Raw genomic sequence first — 15,311 nt, forward strand, 5'->3', positions numbered from 1 at the left:
CCTGTTATCTGTTCTTGTCCCCATCTGAGAGAATGCCCTCTCCCCAACTCCTGGTGACCACTAATCTTTCTGTCTTTATGGATTTGCCTCTTCTGAACATTTCATATAAATGGAATCATACAATATGTGGGCTTTTCTGACTGGCTTCTTCCACTTAGCATCATGTTTTCAAAATTCTTCCATGTTGTAGTGGGGGGTCAGTACTCCATTCCTTATTGTGGCTGAATAATATTCCACAGTGCAGGTATCCATATTTGATTCATCCATTCATCAGTTGATGAACTTTTTTGTCCACTTTGGCTATTGTGAAAAACGCTGCTGTGAGCATTCGCATACAAGTCTTTGTGTGGACCTATGTGTTCAGTCCTCTTGAGTATAGATACCTAGAGGTAGAGATGCTGGGTCAATGGTAACTCTGTTTAACTGTTTTCCAATGGCTGCACCATTTTGTGCTCCTCCTGGCAGTGTTGAGGGCTCTAATTTCTGCCTGTGCTGTGGGTCTGTTTGGTTATCGCCATCCTAGTGGGTGCGAAGTGGTATCTCCTTGTGGTTTTGATTTGCATTTCCCTAATGACTAATGATGTAAGTTTCTTTTCATGTGCTTATTAGGCATTTGTATACCTCTTTTGGAGAAATGTCTGTTTATATTCCTTACCCATTTAGAAAATTCAGTTGTCTTTTTATTATTGAGCTGTAAGAGTTCTTTATATATTGTAGATACAAGTTCCACACTAGATATGTGATTTGCAAATATTTTGCCCTATTTGTGGGGATTGTCTTTCCTTCCTTCCTCCTCCCTTCCTTCCTCTTTCTCTTTTTTCTTTCTTGCTTTTTTCATTCTTTCTTTTCCTTCCTTCCTTCCTTCCTTCCTTCCTTCCTTCCCTTTCTTCCTCTCTTCCCTTCCTTCTTTTCTTTCTCCCTTTTCCTTCCTTCCCTCCTTCCTTCCTGCTTTCCTTCCTTCCTTCCCCCTTCTCTCCCTTCCTCTTTCTTTCTTTCTTCCTCCCCCCTCTCTTTGTTCTTCCTTTCTTTCTCTCCTTCCTTCCTTCCTCCTTCCCTCTTTCCTTCCTTCCTTTCTCTTTTTTCTTTCTCACTTTTTTCTTTCTTTCTTTCTCCCTCTCTTTCCTTCCTTCTTTCCTCCCTCCTTCCCTTTCTTTCCTTCCTTCTGCCCTCCCCTTCTCTCCCTTCCTCTTTCTTTCTTTCTTTCTTTCTTTCTTTCTTTCTTTCTTTCTTTCTTTCTTTCTTTCTTTCTTTCTTTTTCTCTTTCTCTCTTCCTCCCCTTCTCTCTTTGTTCTTCCTTTCTTTCTCTCCTTCCTTCCTCCCTCCTTCCCTCTCTTTCCTTCCTTCCTTCCTCCCTTTTTGCAGCATGGAGGCTTTTAATTTTGGAGCAATTCAGCTTCTCTTCTTTGTGCTTGTGAGCTTTTGGTATCGTACCTAAGACACCACTGCCTAACCCGAGGCCACAACTATTTACTCCCATGTTTTCTTCTGAGTTCTACAGTTTCAGCTCTTACATTTAGGCCTACGATCCTTTTTCAGTCAACTTTTGTACACCATGGTGTGGCTACCCCGTAGTACCAGTACCCTTTGTTCAAACAAGTGGTCTTTCCCCACTGAGATATCTTGACACCTTTGTCAAACATCAACTGGCCACAAATGTCAACACTTAATTCTGGACTTCTGATTCTATTCCATTGATCTGTATGTCTATCCTTATGCCAGTGTGACACTGACTTGATTTGTGGTACGTATGGCCCCCTCCCCTTTCTCCCGTCACCCCCAGGCAATTGCAGTGCTCAGCCACACATGACGCATGAATGGTAGGAAGAGACAGCCATTCCCGCTGATGCTGGGACACCAGGTGCCTGCACGCATACACCCGAACCTCAGGGCTCCTTAGCTTCTTCTTAAAAGGTGCCACCCGGAGCACAGGCTCCTTCTCCAGCCTCCTCTTTTGAATTCACTCGTTCCTGCGAACCTTCCTGGGCCAGAAAACTTTAGTCCTACGAAGTGCACGCCTCAGTCTACCTCCGGGACAGACTTTGCTCCCGGCTGCTTCCCCTGGCAGTGCGCGAGCTTCCTGGCTGTCAAGACCTCTGCCACTTCACCCCTCGGAGCCCCGTTTACCGTGACAGTATTAATACCCACCTCTCAGGGTTGTTGAAGAATAAATTAGATAACGTGTCAAGCACTGAGATAAGTGCTTTCACAAGCATGGACTCCTGTGAGATACGTACCCAGCTTCATCTGTAAGGGTGGGGAAACTGAGGCACACATAGAAGAGGTTGTACACCAGGGCCCCGTATCATTGCACTCAAACCCACGCCTGGCGCCAGAGCCTGTTCGCCAGGTCCGGAGCTGCAGGGACGGAGGGCAGGAGGCTTCCCGGGGAGAAGACCCCGGTCGGGGTAGGCTGTGGGGCGAGGCCTCGCCCCTGCCCCGGGCCCTTCCGGCCTCTCCTTGCCTGGCACGCCGTCCCAAAGTGGGGGGTCTGGCCGGACAGGGCGGACTGCAGGGGCCCCCCAGAGGCAGCCGCGGGCCGCTGCGTTCCGCTCTCGTGGCCCCAGCGCTCAGTCCGCGGCCCGGGACGCGCGGCGCGTTCGGGCTGGAAACTGACACAAAAGAACAAACAGGGAGGCGTCTAAAATGCTAATGCGGCGCCCGCGCGGCTGGCGGCGGCGCAGCCCGGGGCCGCGGTCACGCCGCCGTGGCTCATTATTGCCGCCGGGGGCCCGCGGCCGGGAGCAGCGGGACGCGGGGCCGCACGCGGCGCGGCTGATGGCGGCGCTGATGGCGCGGTGGCGCGGCCCGCGGGCGCAGCGGGCGCCGGGCCTGCCGCGGGCTGCGCGCTCCGGGGCCCCGGGCCGAGCGGCGGGCCTGCGCCCGCCGCACTCCTCGTTCCCAGTCATTTTCTAATGAAAAAGCCTTGGCTTTGAAAATCCAAAGGGCGCCGGACGCTAGTGGAGAAGAGCCCAAACAAGACGGCGAATGCAGAAAGTAAAAGGCCGGCGTCCCTCCAACCCGTCCTTCGCAAATCTCTCCAGAGAGATCCAGCCTTTACAGATCGGAAGGTAGCCCCGCCGACTTTTTTAATGCTCATGACAATTGGATTTAAAACAAAAATCAAAAGGGAATCGTAGTTTATTTCCCTCACCCCTAAATGCAATCCTGATAAACATTCTGGTCTCTCACTTGCTTTTTTTGAAGTAAGAATGTGACTGGAGATCTTAACCAGGTTATCAGGCCTAGCTCGATCTAATTCTCCCCAAAAGTCCTGTGATATTCCAGGGTATCAGGGTACAATAGCCAATATAACCTTTCTTCTGTTGCCACGAATTAAATACTTGCTACATGCCAGGCTTTTGCATAAGCACCTTACCTGTACGGTGTCATTTTTTAAAGTTATTATAATAGAGGCAAGTGTAATAATTCCCTTGAATTAATGAAGAAAGGGGCACAGAGAGGTGAAGGAACCTGCCTGAGGCCACACAGCTAGTCAAGTAGCAAAGGCAGGGGTGAAGCTGGGTGGATTTGACTTGGAAGTCTCGCCCTTCTCCCAAAGCTCAGTGCCCAGCCAGGTGGATCATTCAGGTCACTGAATTCTGGTAGGGGGCCCTTTCCTTGCTCTGGTAGTTCTTTTCCCACAAAGTCTACTTCAGTGCTTCTGTGGGATTCTGCTGATTTCTTCCTGGTGATTCTACCCCAATTATTTTGATCTGGGGATCAAAGCATTGAAATTATATATATTTGGTTAAAAACAAGTACTAGTGGCTATGAAGTGAAAAGTGATTCTACCGTCCCAGATTTCCAGCTTCCTTTCAGAGGAAACCCTTGTTAGCAGTTTTTGTGTATCTTTCTAGACATTTGCAGTGCCTGTGCTTTCCCATACAAGTGGTGGCATACGAGATAGGCTTCTGTAGCTTGCTTTTTCCAATTAACATTATATTTGCAGATCGTTTTGTATTGGCAGAGATAGATCGATTCATTCTTTTTCTTGTTGTTCTAAAATTCAGTTTTGCTTTTTGCAATAGATAATACATTCAAAGGATTCAAACATCAAAATAGTAGAAATAAGAATGCATTGAGAAGTCGATTCCAGTCCCTGTCTCCTCTGTGGGGGTTCCTCTCCCACCTTGGGCATCTGCTTTTATTAGCGTCTCTTTATACAACATTTACTGTATTTCTGATGTATTTAACTATCCTATTGGTGCATGTTTAGGGCTTTCAGGGTTTTTTTTTTCTTTTTCTTTTTTTGGCGATCGCATAAAGCTGTAGTGACTACTCTCGTACGTACTTTTTGCACACATTTGTGAGTGTATTTGTAGGAAACATTCTTTAATTTTAATTTTTTTTAATGTTTTACTTATTTTTGAGAGCAAGTGAGAGACAGTGCATGAGTGGGGAAGGGGCAGAGAGAGAGAGAGAGAGAGAGAGAGAGAGAGAGGAGACACAGAATCCAAAGCAGGCTCCAGGCTCTGAGCTGTCAGCACAGAACCCAATACGGGGCTCAAACTCACGAACCCGCGAGATCATGACCTGAGCCGAAGTCGGTTGCTTAAGAAGTTGGTCACTTAATCGACTGAGTCACCCAGGCGCCTCCTGTAGGAAACATTCTTAGAGGTCAAATCGCTGTATCAGAGGTGCCTGGGTGGCTCAGTTGATTAAACATCTTACTTCCACTGAGGTCATGATCTCGCAGTTCGTGAGTTCGAGCCCCACATCCGGCTCTGTGCTGACAGCTCGGAGCGTGGAGCCTGCTTCGGATTCTGTGTCTCCCCCTCTCTCTGCCCCCTCCCCTGCTCACACTCTGTGTCTCTCTGTCTCTCAATAATAAATAAACGTTGAAAAAAATTAAAAAAAAACACAAAAAGATCGCTGCATCAAAGGACACGTAGGTTGAAAATTTTCAACTTCTTGCCAATTTGTCCTTCAAAGAACTTGCACGAATTTACACTCCTATTGACAGTACATGAGCATATGTTGGCATCTTCTTGTGTCCACCTGCAAATGGTATTGTTACACTAAATTTTTTTTTTTTTTTGCCAATCTGATAGATGAAAAATAATAATCTGTTGCAGTATTTCATGATGATTGAAGCCGAACATCTTGTCAGGTGTTTAAAAGTGATTTCTATTCCTTTTTTTTTTTGTTTGTCACCATTTTTCTTTTTCTTAAATTTAATTAATTAATTTATTTTTACCATTTTTCTGTTGGGTTGTTGGACATCTTCTCGATCTCTGAAAGTTCTTACATCATGTGGACATTAGCCTTCTCTCAGTTTGCCATTTTCTCTTGCTTTTGTATTTGTTTTGTCTGGTAGACATTTTCAAACTTTTGTGTAGTTATATTTGTTAGTTTTGAAATAATTCATGGAACATGTATCTCACTTAGATCTTAAAATCTTTTCAAAATTTCAAATGTTTTTCATGTTTTCTTTTGTATTTTTATAGTTTTATTTAATATTTAGATCCTTTATCTATCCAGAATACGTTTTAGTATAGGAAGTGAGGTCAGGATTTGACTTTTCCCCTCAGTATGCATAGCCAGCTGTCCCAACACTAGTTATAAAATAGTAAAAAATTTCCTTATTGTTTTGAAATGCCAGCTTTTTTAATACACCAAATTTCGATATGTGTTTATTTCTAGACCCTCTATTCTTTCCATTGATTGGTTTGTCTATTCATGATTTGGTACTGAATTGTTTTTTTTTTTTTAAGTTTTTATTTATTTATTCAAGTGATCTATCCCTACACCCAACATGGAAATCGAACTCATGACTCTGAGATCAAGAGTTACACGCTCTTCTGACCGAGCCAGCCAGGCACCCCCAGTACCAAATTATTTTAATTACTGATTCTCTGAAATATGTTTTCGTATGTAGTAGGGCTAGTCCCCATACCCATTACTATTTCTTTTGCCAGAATTTTTCTGGCTATACTTACATGTTTCTTTTTTCACATGAACTTAAGATTTACTTGTTTTGTTCCAAGAAATATCCATTGGTACTTTATTTATTTATTTTTAAGTCCTCTCTACACCCGACGTGGGGCTCGAACTCAACATCCCTAGATCAAGAGTCACATGTTCCACAACTGAGCCAGCCAGCCTCCCCTCCTGTTGGTACTTTAATTGGGATTATATTACACTTATAGCATTAACTAGGGAGAATTGATATCTTCCGTGAGTCTTTTAAATCAAGATCACATTATGACTTTCATTTACTCTGGGGCAGGCGCAGTAAATTCTCAGCAAGTATTTAATTCATTCCTTGTACGTTTTGCAGCTTCTTGTACATGGCAGGGCTACATACCTGGTTCTGGCTGGTGAAATATGACCAAAGGTGACATGTGACACTTTGGGGCTGAGGCGGTGACAAACCCAAGCGTGGTTCTCTGCGTTCTTTTCCCTTGCTTTGGTGATCACGGGAGCATGAGGCATCACGGGATGAAGGCAAGCCTATTGCTGAGCCACACGTGGAGGACAACTGTCTCCATCACTCACCCAGATACACAGCTGAGTTCAGGTGAGAAAAATAAGCTTGTGTTGTGTTAAGCCACTGAGATTTTGGTGGTGGTTGTTTCTGCAACATTTAGCCTTTTCTTTCTCTCTTTTTCTCTCTTCCTTCCTTCCCTCCTTTCCCACCCCTCCCCTTTCTTTCTCTCCTCTATGCCCAACATAGGACTTGAACTCACAGCCCTGCAATCAAGAATTGCACGCTGTACCAGCTGAGCCAGCCAGGTGCCCCTAGCCTATGCTTTCTGTTACACCCTCAGTCGAGTTTTAATGTTTTACTCATAGATCCTGTGCATTTCTTATTAGGTTTATTTCCTTTTATTTTACTATTATAAATGAGGTTTCCTCCCTTCCTGTATATTTTCTAATAGTTTGTGGTTTATGTATAGGAAAGCTATCAATTTTTATGTATTATGTCTGTAATCAGTCACCTTACTGAAGCTCTTGGATTTTTGAATAGATCTTTAGTTGATTCTCTTGGGTTTACCTTTCCTTTTTTCCTTTTTATTCTTATCTATTTGCTAGAATGGAGGTTGAAAACTAACTGCTGTAGGACCAGGTGTATTTTCTGTATTTGCAAAATAATTCAACCATCTTTTAAAAAAAATCGAGTTTGTGCCCATATATTAAAGCTGAAATTCCAGCTTCACTTGAAATTTTAGGTGGTTAGACAACACTGGGCTGGTATTCCTGCCGGGAAAAATACACTGGAGCGCATGAGCCTCTGCCCTGAGATAGGTCCTGATTCTAGAGTTTAGCCAGTCCCTATTTTTTAAATTTAATTTAATTTTTTAATTTTTATTTTTGAGAGAGAGAAACACAGAGTGTGAGCGGGAGAGGGGCAGAGAGAGAGAGGGAGACACAGAATCCAAAGGAGGCTCCAGGCTCTGAGCTGTCAGCACAGAGGCCGACGCGGGGCTCGAACCCACAAACCACGAGATCATGACCTGAGCTGAAATCAGATGCTCACCTGACTGAGCCACCCAGGTGCCTCTAACTAGTGTCTGTTTTTAAAAACCTAATTATCTTCACTTTTAAAAATTACCTGCATGACCCCTGAAGGCATTTGAGTTTGTAACCTTGCTGGCACTTTCAGAAAGAAATTAAATAATACTGGTGATAGAAAGTATTCTTGACTTATTTCTGACTTTAATGGCAGGGCTTCTAGCATTTTACTGTGAAGTATGAAGTTGGTTCTTTCCTCTAACATTTTATTATGAACAAATTCAAATACAGAAAAGTTGAAAGAGTTGCGTAGGGAACACTCATTCCCAGCTCCTACTTGGCTACAATTAACATTTCATTATACTCGTTTTATTACATTTTTATCCATCTACCCTTCCCTTCCATCCATCAATCCATCTTATTTATTTATTTTTGATGCATTTCAAAGTAAATTGAAGACATCAGTACACTTTACCTCCAAAAATTTCAGCATACATGTCATTAACCAGAGGTCAATATTTGCTTTTGTTTTTGTTTTTTTTTTGAGGTAAAATTTACATACAACTTAATGCGCAAATCTTAAGTATGCCATTCTATGAGTTTTGATAAATTCATGTTCTTGTGTAACCCAAACTCTTATCAGGATTTAGAATATTGCTATCATTCCAGAAAGTTCTGTTGTACTCTTTCCCAATTCAGTCCCTATCCCCCAACCTCAGGCAGCCACAGTTCTGATTTTTTTCCCACCACCGATCAGTTTTACCGATTCTAGAACTTGATACAAAAGGGATTGTACTCTTGTGTAAGTCTTCTTTCACAAAGCGTGTTTCTGAGACTCATCCATGTTGCCACAGATATCAATAGTTCTTTTTATTGTTGAATATTGTTTCATCGGTATGGACTGAATGTTTGCATCTCCCCCCAAATTCACATGTTGAAGCCCAAACTCCCAATGTGATGGTATTTGACTATGGGGCTTTTGGAAGGCAATTAGGGTTAGGTGAGGTCATTAAGGTGGAGCCCTGGTCTGATGGGATCAGTGCCCCACCAGAGAGCTTGTTGTCTCTCTCCTCCATGTGAGCATGCAGGGAGAAGGTGGCCATTTGCAATCCAACAACAGAGCTCTCACCAGAACCTGACCATGCTAGTACTGTCTTCTTGGACTTTCAGCCTCCATCCAGGACCATGAGAAAATACATTTCAGTTCTTTAAACTGCCCAGTCTATGGTATTTTGTTATGGCGGCCTGAGCAGATTCAGACACGCATTATATGACTATATCACCATTTGTTTAACCAGTTCATCCTGTTGTTTGGTCCTTTCCGGTTTGGGGCTAATATGAATAATAGTATTATGAACATTTATGTGCAGGTCTTTTTGGGATATTTGCTTTCATTTCTCTTGCGAAAATTCTAAGGAGTAGGATTGCTGGATTGCAAGGTTGGTGTATATTTAGTTTTATAAGAAAGTAACAGACATTTTCTCCCTTTTTAATTTTTTTTTTTTTTTTTGAGAGAGAGTGTGTGAACAGGGGAGAGGGGCAGAGGGAAAGAGAGAGAATCCCAGGCAGGCTCCATGCTCAGTGTGGAGCCTGACGTAGGGATTGATCCTACAATCCTGAGATCATGACCTGAGCCAAAATCGAGAGTCAGACAGTCAACCGACTCAGCCACCCAGGTGCCCCCAGACCTTTTCTCCACGTGTTTTGCATGTCCACAAACAATGTGTGGGAGTTCTGCTTGCTCTGTGTCCTTGTCAACACTCAGTGTGGTCTGGATTTTGTTTTGATGCCCAAGGTGTGTAAATCATGTTCATGAAATACCCATCTATTCCTATTTTATTAAGAGGTTTTTTTTTTCTGTTTTTAAAATCTGGAAAGAATGTTGAAATATATAAATTCTTTTCTAGCATCTATAAGATGATCCTTATTATTATTTTTTATTTGTTGTTATAGTGAATTACAGTAACAGATTTTCTAAAATTGAACCAGCCTTGCATTCCTGGGATGAACTCCATGTAGTCATGGTATGCTGGCTTTCTTTCTTTCTTTTTTTTTTTTAAAGATTTATTTATTTTTGAGAGACAGAACGCAAGAGGGGAAGGGGCAGAGAGAGAGGGAGACAGAGGATCCAAAGTGGGCTCAGCGCTGACTGCAGTGAGCCCAATGCAGGGCTCAAACTCAGAGCTGTGAGATCATGACCTGAGCCGAAGTCGGATGCTCAACCGACTGAGCCACCCAGGTGGCCCTGTATGCTGACCTTCTAATATGTGGCAGCACTCTGGTCGCTCGTCCTCTATTTAGATTGTTAATCACTATTCATAAGTAAGACAAACCAGCTTCATGTTGGGTTTTTCCTTTGTGAGTTTTTAATGTTATACTGGCGTTGAAAATGGATTCAGAAGCTTTTTTTTTTTTTTAGCATCCTGGGCTCTGACCCGGCGATTTTGGACTTGTGGTTTCTGTATGATTTTCTGTCTGTCGGTTGGTTGATTTTGGCATAAAAAAAATAAATAAACGTTACTAGCAGGCATACTACCCGTTGTGTGGTCATCACACAATATGCTGTAGCCACAATATGCTGGGGCAGCACAGCTCTTGGTTAAGAGCACAGGCTCCGAACCCTGGCGGGGCCACATTCTAGCTCTGCCATTTTCTGGCAGCGTGGGGGCAGCTGGGGCTCCAGGAGCCAAATGCCTGGGGCGCGGTAAAGAGACAAAGACGGCTTTCAAATTCTCATCTATGACCCGGGGACAGTAATAGTATCTACTTCCCAGGGGGAGTTAGGGGATGGATGCAGTGCCGGGTGAGGATACCAGCTGAGAGCCTGGTACACAGTAAGCTTGTGGGAGACACTATGGTGAAGCTGGTTCTAACCCCTCAGTCAAGTGGAATCAGTCAAACACTTGCAGTGCTCTGTCAATCCACAGAATTCGTGTCCTTTCCTTGGGAGCAGCTTTTTCTTATCGTTTCCCCTAGACACAGGGTGAGGATGTGAGAAGAGCCAGCCCAAGTTCCCCTGGAAGTTCAGCTGGGTTGGTGATAGGAGCCGTCTTCCAGATGGGTGCAGTCAGACTTGCTCGGACCCACAGAGATTAGGTACCAGGCGCGACATCTTCTCTGTCACTCATTTCCTTGCCCTGCTCCCTGCTTTCCTTGAAGGTGTGAAGCTGATAAGTGCTCTGGAGCAGGCTAGGTTCCTGGATGTTGCTGGATTTTCTGTTTTTTTTTTTTTTTTCTTCTTGTATTGAATGATTCTAGTTAATTACAAACATTTTTTAAATGTTTATTTATTTTTGAGAGACAGAAACACAGAGTGTGAACAGGGGAGGGCGGAGAGAGAGGGAGACACAGAATCGGAAGCAGGCTCCAGGCTCTGAGCTGTCAGCACAGAGCCCGATGTGGGGCCCTAACCCACAAACGGTGGGATCATGACCTGAGCCAAAGTCTGATGCTCAACCCACTGAGCCACCCAGGCACCCCAGCTAGTTAATTTTTTTAGAAGCTGGGTTTAAGACTTTCCTCTTATCATCCTGCCTCAGCAGGGTGGGGTGGGGGGGGGGTATGGATGGCTTCCTGGCTCTCCCCACTGAAGAGGCAAGAAAGCGTGGGAGGTGGAGGGGGGACAGAGGATGCTTTGGAAGGGCGTGAGCCTTCTATCCCAGCAGGTGTTTGAGAAGAGGCAGGACGGCCACTAGATATGGACACTGCGGTAGGGATTCAGGCAGTGGATGACGGGGGTGTCTGGGGAGTGAGGTGGGGGACTGTGATTAACTAGTGGAAAGGTCTTTGAAGGTGGATGGAACTGGGTACCTGGGTGGCTCAGTCAGTTCAGCGTCCAACTTCAGCTCAGGTCACGATCTCACGCTTCGTGAGTTCAAGCCCCACATCAGGCTCTCTGCTGTTAGTGCAGAGCTGGCTTTGGATCCTGTGTCCCCTCTCTCTCTCTCTGCTCCTCACCACTTGCCCTCTCTTTTTCTCAAAAACAAATGAACGTTAAAAAAAAAAAGGTGGACAGAACTAATAACACATTCCATAGTACAATAGTGTGATCTCTGGCAGGTAACTGCTTTTCTGTGCTTCAGTTTTCCCATCTGTGAAATGGGTACAATAATGGGCTAAAATGCTGTTTCTTTTCACCCAGAGATTCTGTGAAGCAGGAAGGATTTTCCTGACGTTTAGCCAGAAGAACCCTTGTTTTTAGCACCTGCCTCACCTTGCAGCTCACCCCTGTCTTTCCCACGAAGCACAGAGTGTGCTTGGGTTTAGAGGTTTCCACCTTAGAGATGATCTGGGGGCTATGGCTACAGGGCCAGGGACACATGTCACTGTGAGTGGGTCCTGCTGTGGATGCAGGAGGTTTCTGTTATATTTGGCCTCATTGACTACTTCCCCCCAATTCTGTAAATCAGATATGCGGGCATCATTGGAGTGTCCACTTTGGCAAAAAGACCTTCCTTAGACTAGAAATGCAGCTGCCTGGTGGCTTCCTGGGGGCCTGAGGAAAGTCAGGTTTGCATGTTCATTCCATTGTGCTGGGGACAAAGAGAACACAGTTGAGGACCAGTGCGAACCTTTGCATTTTTGGGTGTTCAGCTGATGATTTACGATGCAAAAATTTCCAAGAGAGGAAAGATTTGGAGCTTGATGTACAAGCCTGTCTTGAGGTTTGATGGTTAAACGTTATATTCTAGAACTACAAGATGTAATAATAAAAAAATTTGGGAAAATTTCCCTATAATGGCAGATGGAGATTAAAATGCATTTGGGGACATTTCCAACATACATGAACATAGTGGATGAAAGCAAGTCCTCAACAAGCTAACCTGTGGGAGCCAAGCTCTGCCCTCACACCTCCACCTGAGGGGGCCATTTAAGAGGCATAAAGGCCTGTAGTTAATTAGATTGTAAGGGAGGGAGGGGTAAGAATCAAACAGCCCGCAGGAGCAGGTTGGTGAGATAAAGCCATCCTGAGACAAAAGTAGTAAAAGATGCCAGTGAATATCTAACCAGAGCCAATATGGACAGAGAATGTTGCCCATTCTGCAGTGGCGGTAAACCGAACTTGGAAACACAAAGATTTCTAGAGGCTACCTAAGGAGTCAAGTGTCCTTGAGAAAATCATGCCCGTCTCTTTGCCCCGGACTTCCACATGGATCCTCTCCATCTGGATCCAAGCACCCTGTTATTCAGGCTGGGCTGGCACGAACACCACCAGGATTATAGAATCACCTTCTGCAGGTGCTAATTAGCAATGTGGAGGAGAGAAGCCTTAAATCCTAGCCACTGGCAGTGTCCCATGAGCAGCACGGGAGGGAGATCTGGCTGTACCATCAGCCCCGATCCCTAAAGCTGTCCCCCCTGGGAGGCTGCAGGTGTGGATGATTAAGGGTGCAGAAACAATTCAAAGACATGGGTGCCTGGGAGAGGAGGCATCGTTGGGGTGGTGGGATCCTCATGGCCGCTTGGCAGCTGTGAGATGCTCGGTAAGCTGGGACTGAGGGACGCGTGGGGGCACGCTTTGTGCTGCCTGATGCGGCCCCTCCCTCTCCCCACTTCTCATGCCGCTCCCAAATCTTCATAAATTCTACTGGAACTCGTCAAGTGCTCGGTGTGCATAGATTTCCAGGGGACTCTGGTCAAGGGGTTGAGTTTTGCACCTGGGGGGGATGTGGGACAGAACACAGACATCAAGGGGAACAGAATCTGGAGCACAGGCACGTGAGTCTGGGGACTCAAGTCACATCCTGGGAAGGCTTGAAAAGTCCCCATGTATGTAGATACGTATGTAAACCCCAGGCTGGGACTGCACCTGTGTTACATTATCAATACCCCCCCCCCCCCCCCCCCCCAAATTTAGAGTGGAGGAATCGGGAGTCTCGAGATGTTGTTAGCTGGCTGGCCATCTTTTCCCATCTGGAGCTTTAGATCCGGACAGCAACACTCTGGCTTGCCTCTCCTGAAAGTCCTCATGCCTGGAGAGAGAAATTGGCCTGCCGTTGGGGGCCAAGCAGAGACCTTCTGAGAGGTGAGCTGTGAGAGCAGGGAACAAGGGAATTCAGGAAGCAGGACTTTGTTATGGGCCAAGGCCACTCAACTCGCTGCCATCTGTGAGGATTTTGGAGGCTGCTTTCTGGAAGCCCAAAACACAGCTTCCAGAGGACCTCATTGTTCCTGGCTGGCCAAAGGCCTGACCCCTCCAGCAGCAGCCTGGGCCTCCTCTCCCTCTCTTTGTACCTTGGGCTTCCAGCCCTAGAGGTTAGCTTCCCTTCCCAGTATCCTCAGAGGCCTTACAGGTATGCATTTCAGTGCCCACAGCAAAAGCACTACAGGACAGGGGACTCTTTTCTCTAGAGCGTTTATTATTAGGGGCCACTGGTACCCGGAGAAAAAAAACCCACTGACTTCCAAATTCTGCTCTGGAAACCAAACCTAATTTAGGGAAGTACAATGTGCTAAAGAAAGATTGCCTCTTAATTTTAGATTCATGCGGAATGCAGGCAGGAAGGCAGAATCCCTTAACATAACACAGGCTTTTTGGTGGTGTAACAGAATAATAAATCCTTGAGGAATTCCCCAAGCAAGGTAAAGTAGGATAATATACATTTCTTAATATTGCAGAAGTTCCCTTAATCTTATTGTTTAAACTTTTCAATAAACCGTAATGTTTATTAGTAGTTTTTCATTTCCAACTGTCAGATAATTCCTCTTGCTAAGTTGGGATAAACAGGGTCCCCCAGTGCCTCTGGTTTCAGTTTCGTGTGATATATATCTGACCAGACACCTGATATAATAGAGAAGTATTGTGTTTTCCACTGTGTTGAACTTCGAGGTTCAAATGTGTTAATGCAATTGAATTGATTGTAATATTTTATAAAAGTTTCTCCAACGGAAATATGGTTAGCGATCTGAGTTGTCAGAGGTTATGAGAGCACAGAGAGACTTGCTTGCAGTGCTAGAAGCTTCTGGCTAAGTACTGGGGGAGGGGCAGGGAGGCTTGGTGTCGGGGAGTTGGTTCCTTGTCTTCTAGGAAGAGATTCATCCGGGGGGAATGATGGCCAGGTTTTCCCCCAGAAAGGTCTGCTGGAGGGACAGAATGCATTTGTGTTGTCTGAAGGGCATGCGTTTGTCCACGGTGAGCCTGGCGCGCTGGTTCCTCCCCCCAGCTGAGCACCCCGAAGTGAGGGAGTCGGGGAGTCCAGGAGGCTACATCAAGCTGGAGACTGAATGGAAGAGTTCTGAGCCCCTTTTGCAGGAAAAAGTGGGAGATGGCAACGTTAATCGCCACAGAGAGAGAACTTTTTTCCTTATCAAATGCCCCAGAAGTACTGTTACTCTTTGAGGTATTCCCCGCAGGGGAAAATCCTATCTTAAGTGATCAGCACACACGATGAAGAAATTCATTTTTTACCCTCTCCCTGACTCTTTTTTTTTTTAATTGATTTTTGTTCCCTCTCAGAAATGGCAAGTAATCTAACCTTGTTGCAGAATTCCTTCCCCTCAGTAGTAGAGGGAGGACCCCCATCCCCCGCCCCAGCCCCAAATCACAGTAAGGAAAAGGCTAAAATCCCACCTGGCTAATGAGGTCTATAACTGAGCCATTAGTTCTGCCTAGAGCCCCGGTCAGCCTCAGATGAAGTCGATGGCCCATCCCGGTGTTCTCAGATGCCTTTGGTAACACGCTCCACTACTTGCGGGGGGGTGGGGGGCACCTGCAGGGGGGCTCCTGCAGTCTGGTCTCTCAGAATTAAAGGACAGACAGTTGGCCCGGGATGTTTTCTGCTTTCTGGGCAGATGCTGGGATGATGGAGAGGATGCTCAGGGAAGAAGCCTGTTGGATTTCTGATGCTGAATTCCAG

At 45.4% G+C, this 15,311-nt stretch overlaps 1 long non-coding RNA gene across 2 annotated transcripts in view; it reads left to right on the top strand.

Moving 5' to 3' along the window:
• The first annotated feature begins 2,707 nt into the window (after positions 1–2,707).
• Positions 2,708–15,311, top strand: part of LOC131504979 (uncharacterized) — a 42,886-nt gene continuing 30,282 nt past the window's right edge. Inside the window, exons 1-2 of one of the 2 annotated variants that reach the window (XR_009258221.1) lie at positions 2,708–3,068; positions 6,281–6,520. This is a non-coding gene — a long non-coding RNA (uncharacterized LOC131504979). The remainder of the gene's footprint in view (positions 3,069–6,280; positions 6,521–15,311) is intronic. The other variant, XR_009258220.1, reaches the window with a different exon arrangement.

Source organism: Neofelis nebulosa, chromosome 2 (assembly GCF_028018385.1).
Source record: "Neofelis nebulosa isolate mNeoNeb1 chromosome 2, mNeoNeb1.pri, whole genome shotgun sequence".
NCBI lineage: Eukaryota > Metazoa > Chordata > Mammalia > Carnivora > Felidae > Neofelis > Neofelis nebulosa.